Genomic DNA, 21,939 nt, shown 5'->3' with positions numbered 1-21,939 from the left:
TTCCCTGCACTCAAAGGGCTCCTGTACCAGAGCCGAGGACACACAGTAAGCAGAAGTCCTAGGTGGCATCTGTGGCCCACATCTGCCTGACACGAGCTGGGCTCATCCAGCCAGGCCTGGCAGAGGGTCCCCACCCTCAAGGTGCCCTTCAGCCCCTGGTGCTGCACTCACACAAGCCACCTCCCATATTCTTGCCTTTCTTTGTGGATGAATTACACTTTCTTCCCAATTCCCCAGACTTTCTTAAAAACTCATGTTCTTCTTCTCTCCTTCAGAAGACCATGGAGTCAGCTCTGCACCGTCACGGGACTGGAGGTCAGCATAGCACCCCTCAACATCTTAGATTGAAAAGTTGAATGAAGACAATTTTCCTTTCCTAAGGAAATTTGAAGTTAGAACCTAAATGAAGTAACTTCTGGGGATCCAGCCTGTCTGAATTCACTCCCGTCTTCATCTCGCCTGAGGCTGGCCTTCACTCCGTGTTTCCCCAGGTTTCAGCAGCAGCAGAATGGACCTCCTACCTTCTAGACAGCATCTGTTTATGGCCATGATAAGAGGGAACAAGGCCCTGAGCTGTCTCTTCCCTCACTCTGAGCTCACGCTTCTCCATTCCAGCTGTTTGCCAGCAGTTTTTATTAGTCAGCTTTCAACAAAGGGCAGCCTTGGGTGGCATTGTGACAGGATTTATAGGCAGGTGACAGACAACTGGAAGTCCATGGACCCGATCTCCCTAAAGGGATATTAAATAGGGAGGGAAAAGACTCCAAAGACAACTTAAGTAGCCAAAAAGAGCGGTATCTACCATTGCCTGGTGTTGAAATCCAGGCAGAACACGCCTATCCAGACTGACAACCCAAGACCTCAGAAAGCAGAGGCTGCTTGGAGCAAATTAATTGTGTTGCAAAAGAAAGCATTAAGTACTCCCCTATTATTAGAATTCTTAATATTTTATATTCTGTGTAGGGCAAGAGTGGGAGACCTTTCTCTATAAATGATTAGGGAAAGTTTTTTACATTTTTGAGACAGACTAAAATGTGTCCAGCTATGTGCTAATGGTAACCTAGTCTCTAAAAATAAATTCTGTGTCTGTTACTTACAATTGCAGCTTCATTGAGAGCCTATTTTACATGTTTTTTCCATGCCTAGAAAAAAAGAGGTGCGGTTCTTACTGCGAACACTTTTGAAAAATCTATTTGATGATTTTGTGGGACCGTAAAAGCGCTTAAGCATGACTCATGCGCTGTGGAGTCACCGACAGGATGGTACTGATTGTTTTTTAACTCCTCACAGATGTTGGAAAATTACAAATCCAGTGCTTCATAAAAATAAAAATACCACTGTACCTATGCCTGGATCCTGCCTTCATTTTAATGAATGAATTCTTTTTTAAAGCTTTGGACCTGAGTGTGTTTGGCTTTTTGAGGCAATGATTAACTAATGGAGCCAAACTACCAAAAACTGAAACTAACCCGGCTCTACTTCATGAGCAGCTACAAAAGAAAAAGAAGGGCTTGGCATTTCCCCCTAGTCCTCTCTTATTGCCTCTCTTATCCTCTATTTAATTGAAAGACAGTGAATGATGCACATTTGGGTGGACCGAGGAGAAGAAGACAGGGCAGATCTCCCTACGGTCCTCCCTATATTTTGTGCCTGGGGAAACTGTTGTCCAGAAGGCTGGAGAGATTTGCTACAGTGACAGATAATCAGGGAAACGCGACTGTGATCTGTGTTCTCCTGATCAGGATGCTAGGTGGGAGGAAAGATGTAAAAATAACAAAATTTTAGTAAATTAGAAAATTCTACACCAGATGCAATTTTCTATTAAATCCTGGGTGGAGCCGACATAACAGAGGAAGAACGGATTCCACCATCAGGAAAAAGAAAACAGGGAGGGGATGTTTTTCATTGTTGGGGATGGGGCCCACCTAGGGCTCCATGCATGCGAGACACACTCCATCATGGAGCTACATCCCCAGCCCAGATGGAATATTTCACTCTCACAAGTTGCTGATTATATACAGAAAATTCTGGAATGGCTAGAAAGAGAAGCCAGGACTTACTGGCAGTTGAGGGATTAAGCTTGCCCTGGCTACATGACCTGGTAGTGCCACCCACAGCCAAGAAAGCACACTCTCCGCAGAGTCCCAGACCCGGGGCATGTTCCCCTACTCAAACCCAGTCACAGCTACCAAGAATTGTCATTGGAAGCCACCAAAGCTAACTCAAAATGAGCTAAATCTTAAAGGAATTCTCAAAATGTTATCACAGAGTTTCCAAAAATAAGCCAGAGTGTTAAGCTCAAAGCAGATAGGAACTAAGGAAGACAGTACCAGGAGCATGGCCTCAAATATTCCTCAGGAAACAGTGAAATGAATTCTCTGGCCACAGCTGCAGGATGCCAGATAGCACCCTGCCCACCCTGGGCATCGCATGGCTCCATTGCCAGGACTGCCTCCAGAACTGTCTCCTGCAGCAGGAGAATTTCTTCTGTACCTGCATCACTTGCAATGTCAAGGTTGCATGTCCGAACCCTAAATATTGCAAAAGCTGCGAAAGTAACTGCTTGTCGTTCCTTACTCTCATGTCCATTGATAGCACTGAAGAGTTAGTCAGGGTGGTGTGTGCTGGTAATCCCAGCTGCATGGGAGGCTGAGGCAGGAGGATAATAAGTTCAAGGCCAGCCTCAGCAATTTAGTGAGTACCGGTCTCACAAATAAAGTTTAAAATAAAAAGGGGGCTGCAGGTGTAGCCCAGGAATAGAGCACTTGCCCTGGGTATAATCCATAGTATCACGTAAAACAAGAGCCAAGAGTGACTCTTTACCCCATTCCTTGCCCAAGAAAGGATGCGGGTGCATGTGACAGCAGCCGGTACTACCTGTGGCCAGCCTGGTGTGGCCCACTCCCATGGTCAGGCGGAAGGCTAGGCCACTTTGAAAGAACATTTACACAGTAGATACTTAGAGGAATAATGCACAGGAGCAGCTTCACCATCCAAAGGACATATGACAGAGGTCTCTACCAGCCAGCCTTCTGCAAGCCTTCCACTGCCCTGCCGTGTCACCTTGAGTGATCCTCCACCTCTGTTTCCTGTGTCATCTTATAAACAAGGAAATCGGCGATCTGAGGGTCCCTTCTAACCCCAGCATGAGAGAATCCAGGCACGGGGTGGCTCAGTCCTGCTGCCTTGTCAATCATATCCCCGTCAGATAAAGCAGGTTCCTGCAGACAGAGAAGAAAGACAACCAAGGTTGCTTTTTAAAAAATTACATTGTTCATGGGGCTGGGGATGTGGCTCAAGTGGTAACATGCTCGCCTGGCATTCGCAGGGCGCTGGGTTGGATCCTCAGCACCACATAAAAATAAAAAAAAAAATAAAGATGTTGTGTCCACCGAAAACTGAAAAATAAATATTAAAAAAATTTTCTCTCTCTCTCTCTTCTCTCTCTCACTCTCTCTCTCTTTAAAAAAAAATCACATTATTCATGCTTTGATCTAGAAAGGGAAAATTTAAAAAATCCATCTCAAGGATTACAATGATTCTGTCAACAACTGGATGGCAGGAATCCTACTCTGGAGAGGCCTCCCCAACATGGATTCACTGGTGAGATTTGTCCCGGTGAGGAAGGTGGACACCAGAGCACAGGGTAGGCCCCGAATGTGCCTGTCCTACATCATCAAGACGGCTGCTGTGGTCGTTTTGATGACACCCTGGGCATCGTCTGGCAGGTGTGACTTCTAGTGCCTAACTTACTGCTTTCTGTATGCTGAACGTTTATTCCTTAATCCCAAGAAACTCATAAGATGAGACAAAGTCATTTCTTTAAAAAAAACAAAACAAAACAAAACAACTTCAGACACCAGAGTGCCTGGTCATGACGTGCTATTAAGGAGGTTGTTCCCTTTTCTTGGATCTTGTATTTATTCCTTTTTCTTGTTTGCTACATGATTCCTGTAACACATGAAGACAGGGTGGGCTCACAGGGAAGGGAGTGAGAACACCAAGGAGATCTATTTCAGCAGCACTTTCTATTTGAACAATTTGATCAAAAAATCCATTCAATATTTAAAACCAAAACAGTGAAGCATTTGGCAACCTAAGCAAGCTCTCGGCAGCTGAGATATGCTGGTAGTCTTCCCACATCTGTCCTGCTGTGGGTAAAAGCTGGAATTCCATCTTCTAGCTCTGCCTGTTCATCTTGGGCATTCAGCCCAGATTAGCTAGATATTGGGTGTGGATGTCTGCAGTTTGAGATTTTCTTTTGAAAATCAATATTTACTTAATGACTCTTTTTCTTTTTAAAGGATAAAGTAATCTTCTGTTGTTTTTCTTTTCAGGGTGGGTCTGGTACTTTCTAATTATCAAATAGAAGCAGCTGAGATTCGAGAAGTTCACATGGATTTAAGATTAAACAGAGCATTTTGGTTCTTTTAAGGGGTTGAAACTATGGCTAATCAGAGCTTCTGATCACTCTTTTTTTCCCCAAAATACAGGGTCCTTTTATTTTGGGAGGTGATCTTGGGCGAATATAAGAATAACTCCAAGGCATTCAAATATGACTCTTTTTTTTCTTCCTTAGTGACACTCAGAGGGTGTCCTTAGTTTCCCAACCTGCATTCCACACACACCATTATGTATTTCAAACCAAGCCTAAGAAATGAATGGATTTAGCACTGACAAAAAAATTCCCTTAGCCTTCAGAAAACCAACGCAATTCATCCTGAGCCAAGATGAAAGTGATATTACAGTATTGCGCAGGCGGATAGACAACTTTTGTCAATTATTTTTAAAAAATCACTCCTTTAATTAGAAAAACATAAAAATTCAGCTTTAATTTTTTGTTGTTGTTGTAGTTTAAACAGCCAATTATCATCCTTTATTTTACAGAGCAGAGTGATTGTAGCCGTTGACCCTTCCACAGTAGGAAATAAAGCCCTGGAGAAAAAGTTAGCACGGAGGCAGTCTTGGCATCTGTGGTCAGTTTAGAAAACTAGGAAAGGCACATTAGAACAAAAAGAAAGGAAAAAAAATCTAAAAACTGAAGACAGAACCAGATGTCGACTACCAGACGTCGGTGGCGACAAGAGAGAACAACACATGTGGATTCAATGTTCTTTGCTCAGTCAGAACCTTAGAAAAACATTCTCTGAACGATCAGAAAAATGATGTTTGGCTGTAAACTACTGCCCAATACACCTCACTGCATTCCTCTGCCGGAGAAGTAGGAGGATGCAGAGGACAGGCCCTGAGGGGTGGCCCGACTTCCAGGACAAGAGCCAGAAGTCTCCAGTTGCAGGAGAACAGCCCTCCTCTCCTGGGGTGGGGGGGACGCCTTCCAAGACCCCCTTGGCTGCCTGACCCTGTATGCTGGGTTCTTCCTATTTGCACACACCAGTGATGAAGTTTAATTTATAAGTCAGGCACAGTCAGAGACTAACAATAACTACTAGCAAAAAAAAAAAAAAAAAAGAGAGAGAACAATTATAACACTATACTACAATAAAAGTTATTTCAAACTTGTGAGTTATTTATTCCTGGAATTTTCCACTCAGTAGTTCTGGTCCTGAGTTGACTGTGGGTAACTGAAACTGTGGAAAACAAAACCGCAGATCACATTGTACTGGGCTCCTCTAAATAGAGCTCATGCCTCATGGGCTCATCTCGCCATTAGCGTCACCACCACATTTAACTTGTCCAGGGGAAGATGGATCAGTCCATGACCTTGGTGTCAACTATTGAGAAAGTAATGAAACAAACCGAGTCACATGTTTATATAACTTGTATATAATCCCCCAGCTGGAAGCTTAAAAGTGGTTTGGTTTTGGCTGTGTCCATTTTCTTCTCCACAAGCCTATTCCTCTTCCATGATCCCTGAAGGCAATTCACAGCCAACCAGACTCTGAAACCTTTTTAGAAGGAATAAAAGGAAAATTCCAAAATGGATTTCTGAGCCTGCGACTCTCCATGATATTTTCTACCTTATCACTCTGTGATGCTGAATTTCAGTTGTCTGAGCCATTTTTTTTTTTTTTCCTCAATAGTGTTCCAACAAGTCCTGGGTCATGGTCTAAAGCCATACAGGGACCCAGCTCCTCGTCTGGGGTGGATTTCACAGTCTGCAGCATGGAGAAGAAAGGTAATAAGTAATCTACAACCATAAAGTACAGGTCAGCGCGAGAGACAGGAACTCTCAGGGAACTCTGAAACAGCATTGAGCACCTCGCCATGTGCTCCTGACCTGGCTTTGGGGTGAGGGATGGGAGAGGTGGGCCACAGTGTTCTCCCTTAAGAATGTGATGCTCCTGCTGAATCTGCTAGGACTGGAGCAAGTAAACCTGGGGAAGAAGTACGAGGACACACATTCTGGGTGGTGTGTGCAGCCCAAGCAAGGGACAGCTGGAACAGCTGGGGACGAGCAGGCTGCTGGCTCCGGCCTCAAGGCCTCGAAGGGTGCCAGACTCAAAGTAGGTCCCGGGCCCTGAGTGCTGGGCATAGCAAACATTGACACATTGACCACTGTTGCTCCAAGAAGCAATTTTAGACTGCAGAGGTGGGAGGAAGGTTGCTCAGGAGGTTTGGGTGTAGTCCAGGGACATGTGGGGAGGACTGGACAGGGCAGAGCCAACTCAGGTGGAGGAACAGGGCCCACTTTGAGGTGTAGTTTGGAAGAATACTGTACATGGTCCTTTGCCATGAGGAGTGAAGGGATCTAAGGAGAAAGACCCTGTGGTTGAAGGCACCCAGGGACTTGTGCCCCTTCCAATCTCGTGGTGGCAATAGGGGTGGTGAGAAGCAATACTTCTGGGGGTTCCATATTTAACTATCTGCATACTTAACTGACATCAGCATTTCTTCTACCCTTACTGTAATCTTTTATCATGTAAACAAATATAAATCCACATTTTCTTAATTATTTTAGCATTTTTAAATAGTTAACAACAATAATCGTGTTTCTTAGTGGCTTCGTTGATGACTTTCACTTTCTTCATTTGTTTTATTGCCTGAATAACTCACAACGGTCACATAATTACAGCTGGCCACATTTATGCAATAGACGCATCTCTGAACCTATTGCATAACAAATCCTTGCAAAACCCAGAATTCATTTCAACAAAACAGAGCTGGTATTTCTGTTCAGCACCTACACGGATGCCACTGTTGAGCAATAGCACAAACACAACTTGCAATTCACTACCATTTTCAAGTTAATAGCATTTTGAAATTGATAAAGAAAAAACCTTAAGATTGTATTTTAATAGTAATTTATACAAGTCAAATACACAAGAACAGTGACTCAGGAGTTGTTTTTTTTTTTTTTTAATTCTTTTTTGCACAATTGTGTGTTTGAGTAGAAAGCAAACTCTTACATTTGGTTAACAATCTTCATTTCCAAGGTTTGCATCCCCCATTCAGTCAAGGGGACCATATCCAGGCACCATGAGCCACTTATGACTGATACTAATTGCAGGAGAATTATTTAAGACAAAAATAAAGCCCACCCTCTGCTTGGCCAATTAAAGCCAATTATCTAAATTTCCAGATATTAAACAACATATAAATTATGATTTCTTTAAAATAATTTTTTTTCAAATAGTAAATTGGACCTAAATGTTCATCTGATTATCTCTGTGAGTTTCCATCTCATTCAGTCTTGGGAAACCTGACCATGGACAGATGCCAGTAGCCATCTGCAGATCTACTCTACCTTCTGTGGCCTCAGGGGTCCTGAGAGCTCTTTGTCCACCTAAGTTGTATACGAGATGGGGACTGAGAGGTGACTTCACCTTTTCCCTCAGCTCTATGGGACATAACTGACATTAGTTTTTTTTTTTTTAATTAAATGCTGAATGCAATAAGAGGTGCCAATATCCAGAGAGCAGTCCCTCAGGCCTGACCAGCCCCCTGCCTGGCACATCTTGGACCATGACCATCGGCCTCCACCTCTCTTTCCTCACGTAATGGGGCACAGAGGTCTTTCTTGTTCTGTTTCACAGTAATCAACTTCTTATTTGGCTCTTTCCAATGGCAAGAAGCATCTGTACTCCCTGATAAATGAGGACACTTACTCTCTCTTCTTCCCAGAGTGCTACTGAGGCAGGGAGAGCTCGTGAGGAAGGCTGCTCTCCTTTCTAAAGCTTCCACAGCCTGTCCTAAGACAGAAGCACGTCACAGAGCCCTGGCATGAAGAGCTGCTCACCCCTCCCTTCATCAAAAGTGGGCAGTGGGGGCAGGAGAGGGCTTCAGAAACCCTTTCTGTGAGGCGGTTTGTGGACCGGAGTGTAGGTACACATCCACCTAGACAGACTTATAAATATATGCTTGTTTACCCAGGTTAAAATTCTAACCCTTCTGAAGTCTGCCATTCATGAGAAGGTGTTTCAGTATTCATAAACTGGTTACAAATATGTGCTTATTTTCCAGGAAATGTAAGTAGAAAAGGCCCGCCCATAGGGTTAGAGAAAACCCTATCTGTGCAGAGGACATTTGATTCACTGTTCAAAATAAATTTACATCTCCTCCAGTACGACTCCTGTGTAGGTGCCAGGGCTGGTCAGAGGCTGGTTTCCCGTCCACATGGTGCTTTCTTTGCCTCTTGGCCAATAAAGGGGACTAGCACTGTGTGTCCATGGGCCCGGCTGTATCACAATTCATGATTAGGGGAAATGTGCATATTTATGTCTATTTATTTCCATAAATAAATGTCTGAGATTTTATATTCCTATTCATCTCCTTAAATTTATTAAAATATTATAGTTTTAATATAAATTAGAAAAAGTACATTAAAGAGAAAAATCAGTTTATAACTATGGGGTTCATTCCCCCCCAGGGTTATAGTCAGTGGTTTATAAGAATATAAAAGCCACCTCACAAAATCATGGATATTTACTCATTGCTGCTTTGGCTTTTCTGGGAAATACCTGCTCTCCTTTCATGCCACAGTGTGATTTTAGCTTGTGGTGAGGTCCATTAGAGGAGTCTAGACCCATCAAGAGCAGAAGATTTGAGTATCCAGAGTTTTTTTTTCTTTTTTCTTTTAGGTTCACAAAGGCCATTAAAGAGTACTTTAAGCCCTGAAAGCCTAATTTGATAGCTATAAAAATTACAAAAATTCATTAATTTGACCCTTAATTGTATAAAGCCAGTACTTCTCCAAGGAAGAAAAACAAGAGTTTTAACATGCACTTTGCTGTGATTCCTGAGTTTTTCCACTAGAATGTTACTAACAATGAGGTCAGGGGCAGCCTACTGCCTTGGTGTGTAAGCCAGCTCCACAGCATCCCACCCCACCATGGCACGGGAAGCAGAAGTGCTCACAGAACCTTCTGCTGCATGGTATCTCCAAGTGCTCGGCATTGACCACCAAGGTAGAGCTAACGAATTGCAAACCACGAGAGCTGCTTAGCCTAAAACACTTCGCCTAAAATCAAATCTATTCTCACGTAGACACAGCCACAGAAAAACAATAAGTGAGAGAAAAAGGGATTTGGTTCAAATAAGAATAATTACCTGTAAATAAAAGAGGGATCAGTTGTCAACCGAAAGAACAAAGACTTCTGTGCTCTTGAACTTCCATCACCACCTCCTTCCACACAATTCTAACCCCAAAACTGGAGACCAAGGAGGGCCTGAGTGGGAAACACTTCACGAGACAACCCATCATCTTGTGACTCCCATCACAGAGCCCATGCCTCTTTGAAGGCAGACACACAAGGATATTTCTATTACCTTAGTGCGATAAGCATCTTTGCAGTCACAGAGCTGGGGATTTCTACCAGCTTTTTAGCCACACCTACCACCAGTGGGCCAGCAGGGGCCCTAATACTACAGTATGTGAATCTTTTTTCAAGTTACACTGTGGTAGCAAGAAATTCAGAGTATTCTTTAAAAATACCAAGCATCTGAAAGAATTTCAGGTGTGTATCAACAGGACTCATCTGTAGACTGGACATCCAATCTCACTCTTTTTATTTTTTATGTAAGGATTAGATAATTGAGTTGTATTAGATATTCAAACACAGTATGAAACAAGCAGTAAAAAATTATTGAAGGATGCATATATTTTTTGTCTGATTTATTTTCATAGCACCCTGCAAGGATATAATGGCATGGAAAACTGCTCATGATATGATGTCACTCACAGGTTTCTATCATAAGGCAAAAAGTTAAGCATTGTAATGACAGTAAATTATACTTCTTTCCAATTTGGGGGGAAGATCTATAGGTATTTATATCTTTTTAAATTAATTTATTTATATATGACAGCAGAATGCAATACAATTCATATAACACATATAGATCACAATTTTTCATATCTCTGGTTGTATACAAAGTATATTCACATTAATTTTTGTCTTAATAAATGTACTTTGGATAATAATGTCCATCACATTCCATCATCATTTTGAATCCCCTTCCCCCTTCCTTCCCCTTCCACCCCTCTGCCCAATCTAGAGTTTGTGTATTCCTCCTATGATCCCCATCCCTACCCCACTATGAGTCAATCACCTTATATCAGAGAAAACATTCGGTATTTGATTTTTTGGGATTGGCTAAATTCACTTAGCATTAATTTCTTCAACTCCAACTCCATCCAGTTACCTGAAAATGCCATGATGTTATTCTCTTTTATTACGAGTAATATTCTGTTGTGTATATAAAACACATTTGTTTTATCCATTCATCTACTGAAGTGCATCTAGGTTGGTCCCATAGTTCAGCTATTGTGAATTGCGCTGCTATAAACATTGATATGGCTGTGTCCCTGTAGTATGCTGTTTTTAAGTCCTTTGGGTATAAACCAAGGAGAGGGATAGCTGGGTCAAATGGTGGTTCCATTCCAAGTTACTGCTTTCCATATTGGCTGCATCAATTTGCAGTCCTACCAGAAATGTTTGAGTGTACCTTTTCCCCCATATCACCAAGATTAATTGATTATTTTTACATTTATTTATTTATTGTTATTTGTATTCTTAATAGCTGCCATTCTGACAGGAATGAGATGATATCTTAGAGTAGTTTTGATTTGCATTTCTCTAATTGTTAGAGATGATGAACATTTTGTTGAATGATTGTATATCCTCTTCTGAAAAGTGTCTGTTCAGGACCATGGCCCATTTATTGATTGGGTTACTTGTGTGTGTGTGTGTGTGTGTGTGTATGTGTGTGTGTGTGTGTATGTGTGTGTGTGTTTAGCTTTTTGAGTTATTTATATACCCTAGAGATTAAGGCTCAATCTGATGTGTGAGGGGTAAAGATTTGCTGCTAAGATGTAGGCTCTCTATTTACTCACAGATTGTTTCTTTTGTTGGGAAGAAACTTTTTAGTTAGAATCCACCCTATTTATTGATTCTTGATTTTAATTCTTACACTATAGGAGTCTTATTAAGGAAGTTGGGGCCTAATCCAAAATGATGAAGATTAGGACCTACTTTTTCTTCTATTAGACACAGGGTCTCAGGTTTAATTTCTGAGTCCTTGATCCACTTTGAGTTGAATTTTGTGCATGGTGAGAGATAGGGGTTTAGTTTCATTTCATTGCATATGGATTTCCAGTTTTCCCAGAACTATTTGTTGAAGAGGCTATCTTTTCTCCAATGTATTTTTGGCACTTTTGTCTAATATAAGATAATTATAATTTCCAAAAACAGGCAAAGACACATCAAAGAAAGAAAACTTCAGATAAATATCTCTAATGAATATAGACGCAAAAATTTTATAAAATCCTGGCAAATCAAATACAACAACATTAAAAAATAGTGTACCATCACCAAGTGGGATTCATCCCAGGGATGCAAGGTTGGTTCAACATATGGAAATCAATAAATGTAATTCATTACATTAATAGATTTAAAGATAAGAATCACATGATCATCTCAATAGATACAGAAAAAGCATTTGACAAAATGTAGCACCCCTTTATGTTCAAAACACTAGAAAAACTAGGGATAACAGGAACATATCTCAACATCATAAAGGCTATTTATGCTAAGCCCCAGGCTAACATTATTCTAAATGGAAAAAAATATTGAAGGCATTCTCTCTAAAAACTGGAGCAAGACAGGGATGCCTTCTTTCACCACATCTATTCAACATAGTTCTTGAAACACTGGCCAGAGCAATTAGACAGATGAAATAGATTAAAGGAATACATATAGGAAAAGAAGAACTCAATTAGCACTATTTGCTGGTGATAAGATTCTATATGTAGAATACCCAAAAAGTTCCACCAGCAAACTTCTAGAACTAGTAAATGAATTCAGTAAAACAGCAGGATATAAAATCAGCACCCATAAATCAAAGGCATTTCTGTATCTCAGTGACAATTCTCTGAAAGGGAAATGAGGAAAACTATCACATTAACAATAGCATCAAAAAGATAATAAAATACTTGAGAATCAACTTAATGAAATAGGTGAAAGATCTTATACAATGAAAACTACAGAACCCTAAAGAAAGAAATCAAAGAAGACCTTAGAAGATGGAAAGGTCTACCTTGCTATTGGATAGGCAGAATTAATATTATAAAACTGACCATACTACCAAACGCACTATACAGATTTAATGCAATTCTGATCAAAATCCCAATGGAATTCCTCATAGAAACAGAAAAAGCAATCATAAAATTCATCTGGAAAAGTAAGAGATCCAGAATAGCTAAAGAAATCCTTAGCAGGAAGAGTGAAGCAGGTGGCATCTCTATATCAGACCTTAAACTATACTACAGAGCAATAGTAACAAAAACAACATGGTGTTGGCAACAAAACAGACTGGTAGACCAATGGTACAGAATAGAGGACACAGAGACTAACCCAATCTTACTCTTTAAGCAAAATATGTTGATATTCAAGAACTCAGTGTATACCTGTAATCCCAGCAACTTGGGAGGCTGAGGCAGGAGGACCACATGTTCAACCCTAGCCTCAGCAACTTAGCCAGGGCCTAAGTAACTTAGCAAGACCCTGTCTCAAAGTAAAATATAAAAAGTGCTGGGGATGTGGCTCTAGGGTCAAGCGCCCCTGGGTTTGATCCCTGATGCCAAAAAACAAACAAACAAAAACAAACAAACAAACAAAAAAACTCAGCATAAAATGTGGTATAATTCCAAGATTCCAAACAAGACAATGCCTGTGTCTATTTTCTGGATGAATAATGTATCAGACAGGCTTTTAAGCTATGTTAACAGAAAACTCAAATATTGGTAAAAAAAAAAAGAGAAAATTTCAATGTTTACTTAACAATGAATCTTAATATTGGCTTAAGACCACAATAATATCATCAAGTTTCTGAATATAACGGTTTGGGGGCTTATCCGTTTTAGTGTGTTATCTTTTAACTTTCATGTTCACTACCTTATGGCCCTAAAAGGGTTGCTGAGGCTCAGGAATAACTCTAGAAACAAGGCAGGAAGAGGCAAGGGTACCAAAAAAGGGGATTAAGGCCTCTTCCTTTCCACTTAAAGAGCTAGCTGACCAACTAAATCAGAAATAAGGTTAATGGCTTGATAGAGGTTTGCCACTTGAAAGGTTGCATACATTGGGTTTTTTTTTTCTATGTAGGATGGTAGAGTTAAAAGGGACTGCAGCTACTAACTTTCCTATGGCTCCTCCATCTCCTTTGCCCTGTTTGCCCACTGGGTTTGAACCATTGCCTCTCAAATGAGTATTTGAGATGTTCCTACTTTAACTAAGTCTACCTAGTCATAACAGGCTGCATCTTGAGGTCATTATTTCATGCTGAACATCAACGCATGTGAGAAAAATATACATATACAAATATGTAAAGCAGCACAGATAAATCCCACAAGCTTCATGTTGAGGGGAAAAAGACATAAGCGAGTGTGCCATGTGATCTCATTTACATAAGTTCAAAGGCAGCTGGAGTGAATCTATGGTGCTCAAAGTCAGATGGTGGCTTCTTCTGGGGAGAGTAGGGACTAGAAAGGGGTGTGATGGACTCTTTTAGGAAACTGAATTATTCTGTCTCTGGACTTAGGTCCTATTTGTACTGGTATATTTATTTTATGAAAATTTTATTATGAATACTTTTACATACATATGACACATTATACAATATATTTTATACCTATAATATACTTTTATATAATGTGCTCAGAACAAATGTAAATGCCATAATGAAATCATTTGCTTTGAATCATCACAATTATATAGTACAACCATAAGATACAGAGATTTTAATAGGTTTTATAGGGACCCAACTTCATATATCAACTGGATCGTATTTTTTGTTTCTCAGAATCAGACTGGTTTCATTACAATTTATTATTTAAGGTGAACAAAAAAATAAATCAATAAATAGATATATACACACATATACATTCACATGTTTATGGATGTCTGAGAAAGAATTGTAGTTTTGCTTTAAATATTTTTAATTTCCAGAGAATTTGCAGAAAACTTGACCAGTTTGGTTGTATGTCTTAAACTCCACTTCAAGAGGTATATGGACATGTTTTCCTGTGGAAATTTCTATATATAATTTCTATATATTTCTATATATATAATTTATATAAATTTATATATATATATATATAGAAATTTCTATATATATAATTATTGTATCTTCCATAAAAGGAGTGCTGGGTTTTTTTGCCAAGTTGAATTAAATTCAGACCATGGCGTTTCTGTGAATACTGTGACCATTGTATTACATGGTGCAAACACGGTTACTTATATATTCACTACAACATAAGTCTTAAAATATATTCATGACTTACATGGAAAAGGGCTAGAATTCAGTAGCCAGTGTCAGAATAAAAGCCCATTTTCTCCTACATTACGGGAAATAATGATTAAGTAGAATCTTCAGATAAATGTGCCTATTCATAAATATATAAACTAACAAGAAAACTATGTTTAACAAGATGTGGCAAGAGGAAAAACACTCCTAAATACTGTGTTTCACTCTGGACTCAGCACAGAATCTTGTATGAGTGAACTATCCAGGGAGAAAAACTATGACACGTATCATTTTACAAAATAGAACAAAGTGTTACGGATCGTGGGAAAGAAGAAAATGCTGAGGTATGAAATATGTTGGGTTGAATAGTTTTCTGTAAAAGATGGTGTAGGAGAAACCAAATAGAACTATAATTTGTTGCTATGAACTTTCTCTACTTAGTGAAATGCATGTTTAATCAACTGGACAGGGATGTCTTTCTTCTCAGCACAGCCCAAATTCATCCTTGACTCCTATAAATTATGAAGAAAAAGCAATCGTGTTTGGACAATTCTGGCTTTAAAAACTTCCCATTTGATGTCTGGGGAGTGGTTCTTAGTGGCCGGGATTCTGGAAGCAGCATCTTGACTTCTATCTCAAACTAGAAGAGTTTGGTGGAGTGAAGGAGAACCTTCCACCATTATACAAACCTTCAAAATAGTCCTCAGCAGCAGAAAATATACACATAAAATGATACTCTGTACCGCTGGCAGTTGGAAATCATTACGCACTGCCACAATTCAATGGTGCCCTTTTAATTGCACATGCTTAAGAAAAATACCACATTATAATTATATTTGACATTTTGAAGAGTCAAGAGTTCAAAACTGGAATGTGTTAGAGTGAGAAAAATTATAACCAAATACCTCCTATCTGGATGCAGCATCTTGGACAAGCACAATAATTCAGCTGGGAAATGCTGGAAAAACGATTCATTTCACTAGGGAATTTCCATTTTCTTTATTAAAAATACCATCTACACAGAAGAATGTATAATGCTATAAAATATCATTGACACAGAGTGTATATGTGTTCGCTTAAAAGGGTTTTAATAAAATGTATACCCACATGTCCACTGTTGAGGTTAAAAACTAGAGGGCTTGTGCCCTGTCTCCAATGTAGGACCATCACCCCTTCATGCAGACGTCCCGGCCATGCTGACTTTTATGATGATCTTCACATGTTTCCTTTGGTTTTAAATAAAGTTATCACGTGTGGATATATCCCTCCTGTGTTTGAACTTTATGAATTTAAAGGCTCCTTGATACCATCTGCTTTGCTGTGCTTCATTCCCTCTGAGGTTTGGGTAGAGTCATGGGGAGGAACCTTTCTTTATTTAGCTCCTCTGCTGGAAAGTATTGTATTTTCACATTATTCTATAATGCATTTTCCATTTTGTTTACATATGTAATTTTTTGTTGACATAACCATGCCTTTAGTTCACAAATGGAATCCCTGGATCAAATGTCATGTCTATTTAGCTTCCTACAGAACGACAGTCGAATTTTGAATGTGTTTGGACCACACTGTACATCATTTTGCCAGTGGACAGAAGTTCCTGTTGCTTCATGTATATGCCAGTGTGTGACGGTCTCAGATTTTAAATATTTTTTTCTAATGATTGGTTGAGGTGTGCAAACCTTGCTGGTTTTAACTTGCTTTATTATTGCTAGCAAAGTTGTGCATCTTTTTATGGTTATTAGCTAAAATTGCATTTTGTAGATGTTCTACTAGGCCCTTATCCAGTTTTCTATTGATTGCCATTTTCTTAGCAATTTCTGTGAGATTAAGTTAGTATATTTTGGGAGAGCAGTATTTTAATGATGATAAGGGGTGAAAATTCCCTTCTCAGATTTTTAAAAATTTCTTTCATGCTATTTTGATAAACACAGATTTTAGAATTTAACGTAGATGGATATTTCCATTTTTCCTATGAGACTTATATATTTTGCATTATGTTTATAAAAATCTTTCAAATTTTATGTAAAATAACTTTTTACACAAAAATCTTTAAGATGGCTCGGAGAACTTTTTTCAAAAAGAATTTTTATTTTGCCCTTTCATATTTAGTATACTAGGAGATAAGTTTTTAAATGTAAAGTGAGCTAGGGATTCAGTTTCTCTTTTTTTTCTCCTGGGAAAGCCACATATGATGTGATCCTATAATATATTAAAATAAATGTATACGATCCATGACTGTTCCTGGGTTTTCTACCTAGTTCTCCTGGTCTTCAGGCCCATCCCAGGCAAACACTGTGTTGTCAGGACACTCTGCTATTATCTGCCCTCATTGTCTCTTGTCCTAAAGATTTTCTTGGATAATCTTGCCTGTTAGACTACCAAATAATATTTGTATTGACAAAATGATAGGGATTTTTAAAATTTTGGTGATTAATTTGAGGAGCACTGACATCTTTGCCCTATACAGCCTTGAATCCTTAAACATGGTATTTGTATTTAGATCTCCTTGAAGTTGTTTCCCTAAGGTTTAATAATTTCACAGAAAAAAAATTCTTGCATATCTTTTGTAGATGCAACCTAGATTCTACAAGTCCTGGTGTGGTAAATGTCTTGTTTCAATTCAATTTCTTATATTGTCTATTATTGGTATAGAGAGAGCTGACTGATTTTCAGGAAATGGTATTGAATTCACTAAATTCCTCTCAACTTTTGAATTTATAAATAGGCTCTTATTTTATACTGGAGCCTGTCATTCACTCATTCTTCAGCTATTTAGTGAATAATCTGTCACGGGATTTATTAGAGGTGCTGTGGACATGGTAGCAAATATAAAAAATTAAATACATTTTGTAATATTTCAGGAGGTAATAAATACTGTGAAGAATAGTTAAGCAGTGAGAGGGAGAGCTGAAGTTGTGGGGCAGTTTGGGAATTTTGAGTAGCTGGGTAGGGAAGGACCCAGGAAAGTTTTCCACCTGGGTGAACACTTGAAGTTGAAATTTTCAACAAGCTGACACTTTCTTTATATAGTAACTATTTATTTATATTTTATTCATGCTATTATGAAAATCTCCTGATTTTGCTAACTTAAAGGTATTTAGTTATGAGACACTTTAAACTGTAAGCTATCCTGTACAACATGAATTGTAACATTTGATCATGAATGTATAATAAAGTACAACATAAAAAGTAAGACTACCATGAAAAATATTTTTCAATTCACATATGGCACAAAAAATCAAGCAAGTTATTCCTTTAAACATTATGATTAATACAAATATTATGTTGACATATTATAAACACAGTAGTACATTATTATTTATCAGTTAATAGATACCAAACAGAAATGTTAAAATGATGAATTTATTGAATCTGGTTTGCAAGAGCTAATTATTTTAGTGCTTCAGTTCCTTTTTTATTTTAGAAAGACTAATGTTTCAGCAACAAAATATCTTTTATTTGTGTACCAAACACTTTATACAATATTAACAATTGACAATTCTGATCTATGATTACTGGAATATGGAATAAGTAACATTTTTTTCAGATATTAATGATGGCAATTATTGGAAAAGATCTTTGACATTTCTATCTTTTCTTACTAAGTAATTATTATGCTAGATAGATTATTTCTTAGCTTCTTATGGCCAAACATGGGAATTTGAGCACAAGCTAATGAAGAACACAGTAGTCATAGAATCCAATACCTTAGTGTACGTGTACCTTAGTGTACAATAAATGTAGCCAAATCTTGAGAGCCAAGCATCATCTTCTAACCTGGTTATGAAAGATGACTGTAAACTCACAAAGGGTTTTGATCAACAGCACTAGGCTTTACTCTGACAATTGTTAATATCATTCTCTTATTTAACTATAGCATTTATTCAAAGAGGGCAGTGTGTCAGTATAATAAAAGAGAAAGAAGGACTATATTCTTGTTAATGAGAGTGAGTTCACAAGCTTTGCAAAAAAAGAGAGAGAGAGAGAGAGATAAAGAAAGAAAAAGAAAAAATCTTTGTGAAAGAGAAGATTCTATGATTAGCTACTATATAACTTTCTAAGACTTTCTAAATTTCTTATCTAAATGAATCAAATTTCATCTATTAGAATAATATGTTCATGGCAATATATTCAATTTTATTGTAAAAATAAGAAAGGAGATTTCATATACTCACATCTAATTTGAATTTCAAGTTTAATAGAATGTTTACCTATGAAGCCATGTTCAACTGCTTTGAGAGTACAGAGCATGATTCCAAATGTTTGAGTGATTTTTTTATTATAGAAAAAGTGTATTCACTTTTAGTGGGTTCCTCCATTATCAAATATTTGATCTCTGAAAAAATTTCTTATACCCCATTGAAGTACAAATTGAACCAAAGCCTTGGTTTAATTGTTCTTTAATATTTTCATTTTCAAACAATAAAATGAGACAATAGATTTTGTATTATTTGCAGAACATTTTCCTTGTTATAAGAAACACCTTGGTTAGCAAATTAATCCAATCTCCCTCAGAACATGTTTTGCAAATATTATATGAATTCACTGCATATTTATAAGCAGTCATATTTGAATGAAGGTAGGTGGTCTCTTTACCTACCATGAGCAGAAAGACAGGTAAATGTGCATTTCTTCCGTAGAGTAAAATGTGTGCATTTTATATGTTTTAACTGCAGGGACTGAGAATTAGCATATCTTATGAATCTATTTTTGCAGTTTTCACAGTTTTTTTAATTTATTTTTCAAAAATTTGAATTTATTGTTAACATATATAAAATAAATATTGTATGTCTGAATGGGGTAGCATGTAATGTTTCTATAAATGTGTACGCTGTCTGATACCCAAATCAGCTTTAATATACCTGTCTCCTCAAACTCTATTACTTTTTTTTTTTTCAAAATCCTCTCTTCTAGCTGTTTGGAATGTCTCTTATGTTGTTATTTATAGTCAGCCTACTGTGCAAAGCACACCAGGCCTTTTTATTGGGGGGTAGGGTTTATCTAGTTTTAATGCTCAGACACCAAGGACCCAAAGATTATAACTAAAGACCCATCAGAAGAACAGTTGGCATTGAAGACACTAAGCTCTCCCTCTAAGGATCATGGATACCTACACTCCAGGAACAAAGGCTACACAGGAGTGGAGATAGAGCCTTAAAAACAACAGCCTAGTGAAGGCAGCAAGTCCTTCCAAAAATGTTTCTTTTTATCTCTGTTAATAGCTGCAACTTGCTCATTTCTGCTCCTATAATCCTGCTTGCACAGCAGCTTGGGCAGGAACCAGAGCTTCCCAGAGAAAGGGGGACACACCACAGCTACTTGCAGGAGAACCTCTTGACACCCGGAAGTCTGTACTGTGTAGACACTGAACAAAGGGCTGTCTCCCCTCAGCCTTTGGAGAAGACTCCAAGGAGCCCACACCAGTGCTGAGTGAACCTGGCTCTTATGCATCTCCAAGTATAGGCCATAACTTCCCTTATTTTTCCGTAATTTCCATAACAGTAGGACTGGTTCTTATCAGTCCTACAGGATTCAAAGAGTCACTTCCCGGTAGGGAAATGGTCAATCTTCCTTGAAGAAAGAAAATTATCTGGATCTTTACAAAATCATTTATTTATTTATTTATTTATTTAAGTGTAGCGATCAGAGTTTAATGTATTGCACTGCTATGGTAGGTAATCAAAACTGTGATATTCTCATAAACACAGATATATAAATTGATGAAAAAATGGAGTGTTCAGAAATGAATAGGTATTTGGCCAATTTTTTTGGTAGTAAGATGTTTATTTCTATTCTTGTTAGTTCAGTTTAGTTATGAATGATCATTTGACATAATTACACAAGCACTGACTACAACCTGTTCCAGTTCAGTCCAGTGCTTCCTCTGTCCTCCTCCTCCCGCCTGAAGTCCTCCTCCCATCTCCCTCCTCCCCCTGCCCCTCCCATTCCCTTACCTGTACTTTACTAATCTTTCTACTATTTATTTTGGAGTTTTATTACGAATGCTTGTGACTGTGCATGAAGGTGAAAGTGACTGTGGTATTCATGTGTGTACACGGGAAAGTCACGTCAGATGCCTTCTTCTACTCTTCCCATCTCCTGTCCCTCCTCCCTCCCCTCAATCCCCTTCCTCCACTCCATAGATCTCTCTTCTGTTGTCATTAACTCCTCTACTTTTATTTTGTTTCTTTTTTTCCCCTTTGGTCTCTATGCTGCTAGCATATTTTACTTAACAGGAAGTTCTCCAGTTCCATCAATTTCCCAGATGCCTTAAGTTTATTCTTCTCTATGGCTGAGTAATATTCCAATACATACATACACACACACACACACACACACACACACACACACACACACATATATATATATATATACATATCACAATTTCTTTACACATTCATCTGTTGAAAGGGGCACCAAGGTTTGTTGCATAGCTTGGCTATTATGTTTATTGCTATGAACATTCATGGGCTGTATCACTATAGCATGTTGGTTTTAGATCTTTTGGATATATACCAAAGAGTGGGACAGCTGGGTTATATGGTGGTTCAATTCTTAGTTTTTTGAGGACTCTCCATACTACTTTCCAGAGTGGTGACACTAATCTCAAGTCCCACCAACAATATATGTATTTTCCCCATATTTATTGTTATTTTTGTTCTTGATCATTGTCATTCTGACTGAAATGAGATGAGATCTCAGGGTAGTTTTGATTTGCTTTTCCCTGATTTCTGGACATTTTCTCGTATTTTTGTTGGTCATTAGTATTTCTTCTTTTGAGGAGTGTCCATTCAGTTCTTTTGACAATTTGTTATGGGTTATTTGTTTTTTTCATTTGTTGTTTGTCTTGACAGTAAGTTATTTTAGTTCTTTATACATTCTACACCAGAAGTTCTGTTTCTAAGTCACTGTGACTTAGTACCCATTAACCCAGCGTCTCCACCCCCACCCCCAACCCCCAGGTCCTGGTAAGCACCACTCCACATTCAACTTCTAGAGGCCACGTTTCAGATCCAAGTGTGAATGAGATCATGCCGGGCATCACTTCTGCCCATTCAGTTCCAGGGCTGGGTCTGTGGGTGCTGGTGTGCTGGGGGCACGGGTGTCAAATCTGGTGCTCCCTCTTCCAGGTGGGAGGCAGCCCTCTCAGGGCTGGGCTGCCTAGGTGTGGGCGAAGAGTACCAGGGGCAGTCTGTCTCCTTACTTCCTTGGTCCTCCTGAAGGTGTGTGCTGAGAGAGGAG

Source organism: Urocitellus parryii, chromosome 2 (genome assembly GCF_045843805.1).
Source record: "Urocitellus parryii isolate mUroPar1 chromosome 2, mUroPar1.hap1, whole genome shotgun sequence".
In the NCBI taxonomy this organism is placed as follows: domain Eukaryota; kingdom Metazoa; phylum Chordata; class Mammalia; order Rodentia; family Sciuridae; genus Urocitellus; species Urocitellus parryii.
Note: the sequence above shows the minus strand (reverse complement) of the source record.